General features: G+C 38.7%; 2 pseudogenes; one reads left to right on the top strand and one right to left on the bottom strand.

The window, feature by feature from the left end:
• Positions 1 to 2,979: 2,979 nt before the first annotated feature.
• On the top strand, positions 2,980 to 6,028 carry LOC137983552 (uncharacterized; annotated as a pseudogene).
• A 1,784-nt stretch (positions 6,029 to 7,812) lies between these two features.
• Positions 7,813 to 9,359, bottom strand: LOC137982675 (uncharacterized; annotated as a pseudogene).
• Between the last annotated feature and the right edge of the window lie 641 nt (positions 9,360 to 10,000).

The raw sequence follows: 10,000 nt of genomic DNA, 5'->3' as shown, positions 1-10,000 counted from the left end.
TCCTTTGCAGACAATCGCTCGCAAATGCTATATCTCTTCTTTTAACTCTCCCATGTCGTCCAAACACGTGTTTTATAGCTGTTGGCGACTCCCCCCCCCCCCCCCCCCCCCCCCAGGCCCCACTTCCCGGGAACAGAAGATAGCCAAATGCCCGGGCTTTGCCCGGGGGGGGGGGGGGAAGGGGGAATGTTGAAGTTTCGATTTGATCGGCGCATTAGAGGCCTTTTTCCAAAAGCAAACGGAGTTCAACGAACGTTTGGAACAAAGGGTGGCCGAATAGCTACAATCTTGGACAAAATTGTTGAGAAAACTCTGCTTTAGCGCTAATCTCCGAACACAAGTATGAAAAAGAAGCTCTCTTCATATGATTGCCCCCCCCCCCCCATCCCCGGGCACCGCCCTTCCATATCACGACGTTGCACCAAAGAGAAAATTCGTCGGTGTCCCTAATTCATCTTGCTGGCCCTGGGAATTGGTGTCATCTGCACTGACTTCGTCACTACTTTCATCAAATTCTTGCTGGCCTTTATCAGAGTCACTAGCTTCTCACTCATTTCATGCTCGTTCAGATCTTCATGGGGTCCTTCATCGTCATCCACTCCGCACCAACTCGGGCGTCATTCGACACGCGTGATCCCCTACCGTGACATTTAGTTTGTCACGCATTCCTCTCAATAACTTTGACGTTTCGTGGCTATAGAGTGTTTTCATGTGACGTCTACGGGAATTGAGCTCTATTATCACTCAAACGTTTTCTTTTGTTTCGGAGGAAAAACAAGGTTACTGATCACGTGAGTGAAAACAGGCATCTTGTACCCTGTGGGACCTTACATTCTATTTATCAGGCCCTAGTACAACCTCATTTCAACTACTGCAATATTGTTTGGGGAAACTGTGGAGTAACGTTGCAGGACAAACTGCAAAAACTACAAAACAGAGCAGCCCGTGTCTTAACCTACTCTAACTATGACGCTGATGTGAACAATTTTATTTGAATTCTCAAGATGGAAATCCCTAGTCTCTCAAAGGCAAATTGAAAGAGCAACAATGGTATTTAAGTCCCTACAGGGACTAGCACGTGAGTATCTCTGCTCGAAAATTGTCCATCGCGATTCTGGTTATTGTTTGAGATACTCTGTGAATAAGGTAAATGTTCCGCAAGCGCGCTCAAACTACTACAAAAAACAGCTTTAGCTATTTAGTGGCGCATTTTTGTTGAACAGATTGCCATTAGAACTAAGGAAAGCAGAGTCCCTCAATCAATTCAAACGACTGATTAAAGCCATTATTCTAAACACAGCATTCATGGAAAGCAGCTTTTATTGTATGATATTGAGTAAGATAGTTAATGTAGTTTACGTAATTCTATCTATAAATTTTTAATTGTACAATTTTTTTTATATTGCGGATGAATTGCACCGTGGTTAAATAAAGATTAAATAACTAAATAACACTCTATTCGAGATCAATTGCCGCTCAAATCTAAGAAAAACTGGAACCCAAATAAGAAAAAATAGAAAAACCCAAAAAGCACATTGGATAACAAAACCAAAAAACCGCTCGTATGTATTACCAAAACCGAAAACCAGATGCTAAAAAACGAAAGACCCGCAAACCGCAATGAACACCAAAACCGAAAAACCGATCTAAAAAATAGCCGAAACCGCAAAACCGAAAATCCCAAAGTCCCTCTCAGCTAGGGCAAGGCCGACTGGTTTTGATATAACTCCTTAATATTGTCCTCGTTATAGGACTCAGTAGATCTCTTTCTTTTTAATCGTACTAATGTATGAATTCCACGATGTAAAAGAACAGCAATTCGCAGTGCAGCAAAGTAAAGTAAACAGAACCCTATCTATCGAAAGCCAAATGGTGCAAAATTCAAGAACCAAAATTGCCTTCTCAGTCAACAAGTTTCCTATCAAGCTCAAGGGAAATTTCAATCAAGCTCAACAAAATCAAGTCACTTTCAACGAATTTTCTTTCAAGGTCAAGACATAATTTTAAGCAAGCTCAACAAAATGAAGTCATCACGTTCAACAAATTTTCTTTCAAGGTCAAGACACGTTTGAGTCAAGCTCAAGAATGAATTTAAGTCACTTTCAAAGAATGAATTATCTCAATTTCAGGCTTCGTTCCACTATCGACACCAAATTAATTGACACGTTCTAACAACTGGAACCTTCACGATCAAGCCGCGATCACCATCACACTTTCTTGCATCAAACAAAGTTGTCAACAAACTTTATAAACTGTCAACAAACTCCGAACACTGTCAACAATCTGTCGACAAAGGAATTAACTCACAATGCAACATTCACTGCAACTTGGAAGGCCTAGGTACGAGGTTGTAAAGGCATACCATAATACGTTTTCTCGTTCAAAACTCGACCAAAATGGCGGGAAGTTCTACAAGTAATGACGGATTGGAAGAAATAGTTCGAAGATGTGTGCGCGAAGAATTGGAAAATTCTAGAGGGAATTGCACTACCCAGACTTTGGTTAATAGAACGAGAAACCTGATTCGTTCATCTGCGTCCTTTACTGCAAGACAAGTAGGCGAAACCAGTCAACAACAAATCAGCGCTAGTGCCTACTTGTCGAAGTGCACCAGCCTCGGGGGGGTGGGGGACTCCCATATGAAACAGACGGGGATGCTCGTCGGAAATTTTGAATTTAACCCTAAAGGAGACCAATCTAGGCGTGGCTTAAGCAAATTTTGATCCCTAAAAAAAACCGTTTTAAGACACAAAAATACGACACGCAATGAGTTTTAATGATAAAAAGGCATAATCATCGAATGCTTTTATCTAAAAAGAAAATTTTAAAGGAAATTTGACTTCTGTTTCTCTTCGCGTAATTCTGTGTTACTTCGCGGAACCCTAGACGAGACCTTGGTGGCATAAAATATTGGCGCTTTTCCCGGAACACCCTAAGCGAGACAAAAATCCAAAATTTACACCCCTAAGCGGGGCACCAGCCATGTCCGCTCGAGCACTCGATAGATCGACTTCTTTGACCGGACACCCATTAAGAAAAAGGAAAGCTCCTACTTCAAGGCAAAAGGTACATGTTGTACCGAAGACAGTGTTTCTTCTTGATGAAGTAAAGATTAACGTTGATGACGAGGAAGAGGATGCAGCTGAAAATGAAGAGTACACAATTAAAGAGGAAATGATATTAGTGAAAGGGGAGGTTTGATTAGTTAACCGGCGCAAACGAACAGACAATTCGCCAAGAATTGAAGGAATTATTCAAAGTCAAATTTCCACTGATATCGGAGAATGACTTTGACTTTGTGAAAAGATAGAGAAACACAATTTTGTCACCTGTTGTGAAAGAAAACCATTCATGGGACTATGCACATGTGAAGCATCTTTGTGGTGCTGGTAAGCTTTACGTTACATTGAACATCAACAAGGATGTAATTGGAGGTACATGTACACCTACTTCTGATGATAGTGACAGCACCTTACCAGCTATGTTGCCTCCAAGTAATTACAAGCTCACTTGTTCAGCAAACACTACAACATCCATTTTTGTGGGTGAGGAAGTACCATCAACATCATCAGATGTTTCGCTCATGGATGAAAACATTTCCTCTTTGACTGTGTTGTTTCCCGAGGCTGAACTAAGCGATATCAGAGATGCCCTCAATCACTGTAGTTCTCTTGAATTGGCAGCTGAAGTTGAGTGAGAAAGCAGATGAATGTGAGCAGTCTAGTACATCTATGGATGCTTTAGGGATACTTAAGCATCTTAAGTTGAAAATGGAAGGGTATGGTCTGGCTGAGAAAATAAAAGTGGACAGAGAGGATCTGGTTCTTGAGTTATTTATTTATTTACAAGGACCATAACTTTGATCCAGATTTGCAGATTAAGTTACAGTTCAGAAGAGAGCCAGCAATTGATAATGGAGGAGTGCTTCGTCAAGCGTACGAAGATGCTTTCCTTGCATTAGCAAAGGGAGAAGTAGGGTTAAAGATGTTTCAAGGCCCATATGAACGTTTAGTTCCTATATACCGTAGTGACAACGTGCTAAATGGAGTGTTTGAAGTTCTTGGTAAAATGGTTGCCCACAGTATGATTCAAGGTGGGCCAGGGTTCCCCTATTTGTCACCTGTTGTATATTGGTACATTGTAACTGGAGATTTGCAGCAGGGTGTCGCAAGGGCTAGTGTCATTGACATCAGTGATGGAATCTTGGCTGGCTATGTCGCAAGGGTAAGTGTTGCATTTAGTTTTTCCCCCTATTATATTTCTAGTACTGTACTTCCAACAGTTTGATAAGAGAACAAAAAGTGATATAATAGTTTGTACTCTGCTATGCCTTAGACCCTTCAATAGTTATTAACACAGTAAAAGTTAACTACTGTAATCTGTTCCAATATGAACTTTGTTTTTGCTTGGTTCTGTTAATATTGCCTTGGTAGTTGGTACGGTATGTAAATTGGTTAAGTTAAAGTGCTTTACTGTGCCCTGGTGGTGAAAAGTCCACAAAATGCAATTTTCCAGTGAAAACTTCAGATGTAATATAAAATTAATATCCTGAAGGGAATGATAATTTATTAACATTACACAATCCTTTATAATGGAAGGTCCCTTATTTTATGGTGGAAAGGATTTTTAAATAATTTTTTATTTTTAGAAACCATGGGTTTCTTATACCATTTTTTGCTATTACTGCAAATTACAGGTTAGAGATGCAACATCTGAGGACATTGAAAACATCAACCACGAAGATGAATTTGTACAGCTGATGCAAAACTGTGGGGAAAGAAGACTGTTGACGGTAAGAAAACAAAAGGGATGTTGCCGTTTTATTATTATTTTTCTTTGGTTGTTGTTTTTTTTTTTTTTTGGAGTAGTAGTAGTAGTTTGGGTTGTACATACACACTTAATCTATTTATGTGTGCTCTGAAGGTATGTGGTCATATTTTGTCCATTTTAATTCTAGGCTTACAAATGTCACAAATGTAGGAATATGATTGTATTATACAGGGAAACCTGTATTAAGTGTGCGATGTATTAAACACACACTGTGTAGAAAGCATAGACAAGCTTCAGCGAGTCCCAAACTTTTCATATCATATTTTCTGTAAGAGAAACTTGTATTTAGCAGACAGGTTTATTAAGCTGTCAGTAGCAAGGGTCTGGTGTATTTTTGTTTATTATACAGGTTGTACTGTAGTTATTAGAATTAATGTAGAGCTTTTTAATGTACCTGTAACGGTCCTAAGTTACAGGTGTATGTGAAAAAAGTTCTTGTGTCTTGGATGTACAGTGATGTTTTTTCCCTGCCAATGAGAACAACAAAAATAAGGGTAATTTCATCCATCATAACTTGGGTGTCTGGTGAAGATGAAAGATAGAGAGGAATTGAAAAAAGCCATTTTCATATAGAGTAATTTAGTTTATACATGTTTAGCTCACTTCATTCTTAATTTTCTTGAACTTGTTTTGGAATTCTTGAAGTTTAAATGCAATCTAAATGATTACAATAATTTTAAATGTATGTTGCAATTTGCAGGAACAGAACAAATTAGCAGTGGTGCAGGCACTTGTGATACACGAAACACTTATCAAGCACAAAGGAGTTCTTGATCAGTTCAGAAAGGGATTAGCTATTCTGGGTCTATTAAAAGAACTTGAAAAAGCACCAAGTAAATTTGAGCACCTTTTTGTACATCAAAAAGGTGAAATTAAAGCAGATTTTGTCAAATCTTTGCTGTGTTTGCCAGATTCCACCAACCCTAGAGTAATAGATGTAACACACATGCTATTAAGTTTCATTGCCAGTGCTAATGAAGATGTGTTGTGTAAATTTTTAGGCTTTGTTACTCGATGCAAATCTGCAACTTTAGCTTTGCTCCCAGGTTGTGTTAATGTCAGTGTTGAAGATACCACAAACATTTTTGCTTCAACTTGTACCATGGAAGTGAAGTTACCTTTACATTTCAGTAGCTTTGAGCAGTTTGGTGCATGCTTGAATGCAGTTCTTGGAAGCTCCTCTTGTAATACTGTATAAGGGTGAATTCAGTGTCAGTCACTGTCATAACACAACTGCTCATTTACCCTGCATTAGCAAGACTACCTCATGAATTTCGAATTGCCTGCATGTTTGTTGTTTTTTCATGTGCGTTATGAGGTAGTAAAACGTTTAACTTGTCTGGGACCTATTAGTGCATTGTTCTTATTGTTAAGTTTGAAAACAATCAGAATGGTTTCTGTGACAGCTGTGTCATCCAATGCAAGAGACAAGGTTCGCCATATTTTACACCATTATGAGTTCTGTTCAAATTCCCTGTTTCAAAACAAAAGTAAGCCAGAACGTCTTTCTTTCTGTGACCGAAGCTCAGACAGGTGTCATGTTTGTTTTAACAATTCCATGTCTGGCTAACAATATTATTGTTGTGTTTCACTATTGTTCTTGAAAGGTTATGAAGTTTTTATTAGGTTGACAGATTAAGTCAGCTGCATTTTGCAAATTTTGGTCATTAAACACTCAGGTTGTGGCCTTGTCAATTCCAATGTACTTTTCAGAGCTAAAATTCATGACTTTTGGTGGTGGTTGTGTATGCACCATAGAGTGTAAAGCTAATGGAAAAATAGCAGCTGGGGTAATATTCTCTTGTTGATATTAAAATCAGCCTCACTAACATTTCTGGGTGGGGTATATTATTTTGTAAATTCTTTACTTACTCAAATCCCATAATACACCTCCCCCACAAGTTGCATAGGCATTGTTTTCGATTTCTTGTGAGACATCTTCATGCTCCAAGAGAAATCAAAAACAATGATTATGCACAATTTTGGGGGGTAAACAAGATGTATGGGATTTGAGAAGTAGGGAATTGGTGGAAATTCTATTTTAAATTTTTATTATAAGAATGTTGTGGTTGTTTTTCACACAAAAGTAGTTTATGAGCAAAAATGGCATTTAAGGTTGGAATTTTGTCCAGTACTTGGTGTTACTTATTTATTATTTAAGCCACATGATTTTATTTTGAGTTTTTTTGGTTTTCGATTTTTATTTGGGGAATAAACCCCATGTTAAAGCTAATAAAGACTGATGTGTAGCAAATGGATGGCATTGCACCCATAAGATACTATCAAATCAAGGTACAAATTTGTTTATCTTGCATCAAGCATTATGTTACTCGTGTTCTTGTCTCACAAAAAACAAAGTCGAAAGACCGAAGTGATCATCGCACTTATGTGGGCAATTAAAGCAACAAGTGTCTCCAACAGGCCTTATCACAGTTTTCGACGCCATCTTGACGAGTAGGCAAAGCGGTCAGAAATTACATTGTTTGTATGGGAATCCGATAGCAAATAACTTCTTCCAAAATTGAATTTTACACAATTTGTGAATCAAAACGTTAACTAAACTAGGTAGAAGATTGTATTCACCGAGTTTGAAGGATGTAGCTTTGCTATAAGTCGCTGAGCTAATTTTGTTAAATTTTCCATACATTATTCTTTAAATTTTTTTTCCCGTGAACTCCGTCTAGACGTTTGTCTACCAAGCCAAATTTACAGACAAATGTGTGTTAATTTCAAAAAAATTAACTGAGCGTCTTCTAGCCTTGATTAGCTTAGCAGCCGCGCCTCCAAAATGTTGTATTCACCGGGTAGCGTGGTGAATATGACACTAAATTCTTAGATTCACCGCTAAAAATTATACTAATACTTCAATACTGACGTATACACAACGATGAATAAGAGAGAACATGATTTATGCTGTGAGTAGCATACATAACACTATTCCTCTTTCCCGGATCAACATTCTCTCTCCCGTAATTCTGAATTTCACCTCTTTTAGTATACTCTAGATACTACCATTAAACTAAAAGTTGGCGTTCATGACAATGTCATTGTTATCACTCCTCGACATGTTATTCTAGTCTGTATTCTGTGTTTTAAAATAGCAATAAACCATCCTGAAACAAATCAATCCCAAAGCTATCGGAATGTTGTAAAGGATCAATATTCTGCCTGAGCAAAGTTAAGATGCCAGTGGGTAAGTCAATATTCACATCTTCGACTATTACCGTGGAAAGTCCATCATCACAGGGCGTCGGTCCAAAGGGGTCGAAACCATACCATTCAAGGTCATCATCATCCCCTCCGGATTCTGCTATATCAGAAAGTCCTATGAGTGGATGATTTCTTATGTCAAGCACCCCATTTGTCCACATTTGAAGTGGAGACCATTGGCGTTCCGTTCTCATAGGATGGTGATTCCATGCAGCGGAAAATGACTGGAGGGCCTTCTTTATTCTGGGGGTAAAAATGTAGTGTAGTACAAACTTGTGCAAACTGTTGTTTCGCCGAAGCAGTCCGGATTCCTCCATGGTCTGAAATGTGTAATAAAAAATATGGCACACAGTACAAAACACATCCCGCCAGAGACGCTCGATGCGTTGATTATGCACCGATGTTCCAGCCAGGAAACTTCCTCTATTTGGACCACGCACGTCTTCCATTAACTGCCAAACGCCAACATTTTCTCCACCATGATCACTCCGTACTCTTGAAGGCCAGTGATAGCGCTCAGTAGCAGAGCGAAAAAGGCGAGTCACAGTGTCTTTTCTGTTGTTAGTGGAGCAGTGAAGGTACACTATCAGCCTTGAGAAACCGTCTATTCCTCCGTGTGTCACAAATCCCCAGTTCACGAGACTATGGTGACCGTCAATGTGCCACAGACTGTTGGGCCCTTGAACTGAATATGCTCGTCTTGAAACAATAGCCCATCTGATGCGAGAATTACGCGGATCTAATCGAGACATGCTTGCCCTTGCTCTGCGGCGCTGTAGTCTGAAGCCAAGTGACTTAAGGAAACCTTGGACTATGGAACAACCCACAAGACTTCCGTGCTCTTCAATAAACTGTTTGACATAAAAGTCTATTCGTTTATCAGACAATTCAGAAAATCCTGTTGTTTCCTGTAAACCATATTCAACAACACGTCTTCTTATAGTCCACCTTGATACCTGTTGAGCCTGTTTGAGTTTCCCTTCTTCTTGTCCATTCTAAAAACAAAATACGGACGTTGTTAAAAATTTCTTGTACAACCGAAGCACTGTCAAGTCTTGCATCGATCACCAAAGGTACGATCTGTTGAAGCGCAAGAAGGGCTGAGTCCATTCGAATAACTATATTTTCTTGCAATCTATAATCTGTTGAGTTGCAAAAGACTTCATAATCATTCATTAACTGGAGCAATTCTTCAAAGAATTGCTCCCATTCTAAGGTGTTTGCATCCATCTTCAATTTTTGGCGGGAAAATATCGAAATGCATTATGGGTTAATAATTCCGGAATAGTATACGAGGGAGTTATTGAAACAACTTGCATTGTGGGTTAATTCCTTTGTTGACAGTGTTCGGAGTTTGTTGACAACGTTGTTTGATGCAAGAAAGCGTGATGGTGATCGGGGCTTGATCTTGAAGGTTCCACTTGTTAGAACGTGTCAATTAATTTGGTGTCGATAGTGGAACGAAAAGTGACTTAAAAGTGACTTAAAAGTGACTTAAATTCATTCTCGAGCTTGACTCAAACGTGTTTTGACCTTGAAAGAAAATTTGTTGAACGTGATGACTTCATTTTGTTGACCTTGCTTAAAATTATGTGTTGAACTTGAGAGAAAATTCGTTGAAAGTGACTTGATTTTGTTTAGCTTGATTGAAATTTCCCTTGAGCTTGATAGGAAACTTGTTGAATGTGAAGGCAATTTTGGTTCTTGAATTTTGCACCATTTGGCTTTCCATACCTATCTTATGTAAACAATTCACGTACATGGCTTATAATACACTACTGTAAGAATGTTTGTTTCACGCAATGTTATTGAATGACAAGTAATCCTTGACAACGTACTGTGTATCAGCTATGGGAAGACGAGTTTTACATACTATAAACATATGAGAGTGTTCACACTCTCATACAGACAGATATTTGATAGTTTATACCAAATACAATCTTGGACAAAATTGTTGAGA

Source organism: Montipora foliosa, chromosome 13, assembly GCF_036669935.1.
Source record: "Montipora foliosa isolate CH-2021 chromosome 13, ASM3666993v2, whole genome shotgun sequence".
Taxonomy (NCBI): Eukaryota; Metazoa; Cnidaria; class Anthozoa; order Scleractinia; family Acroporidae; genus Montipora; species Montipora foliosa.
This window is presented reverse-complemented; position numbering and strand designations above follow the sequence as displayed.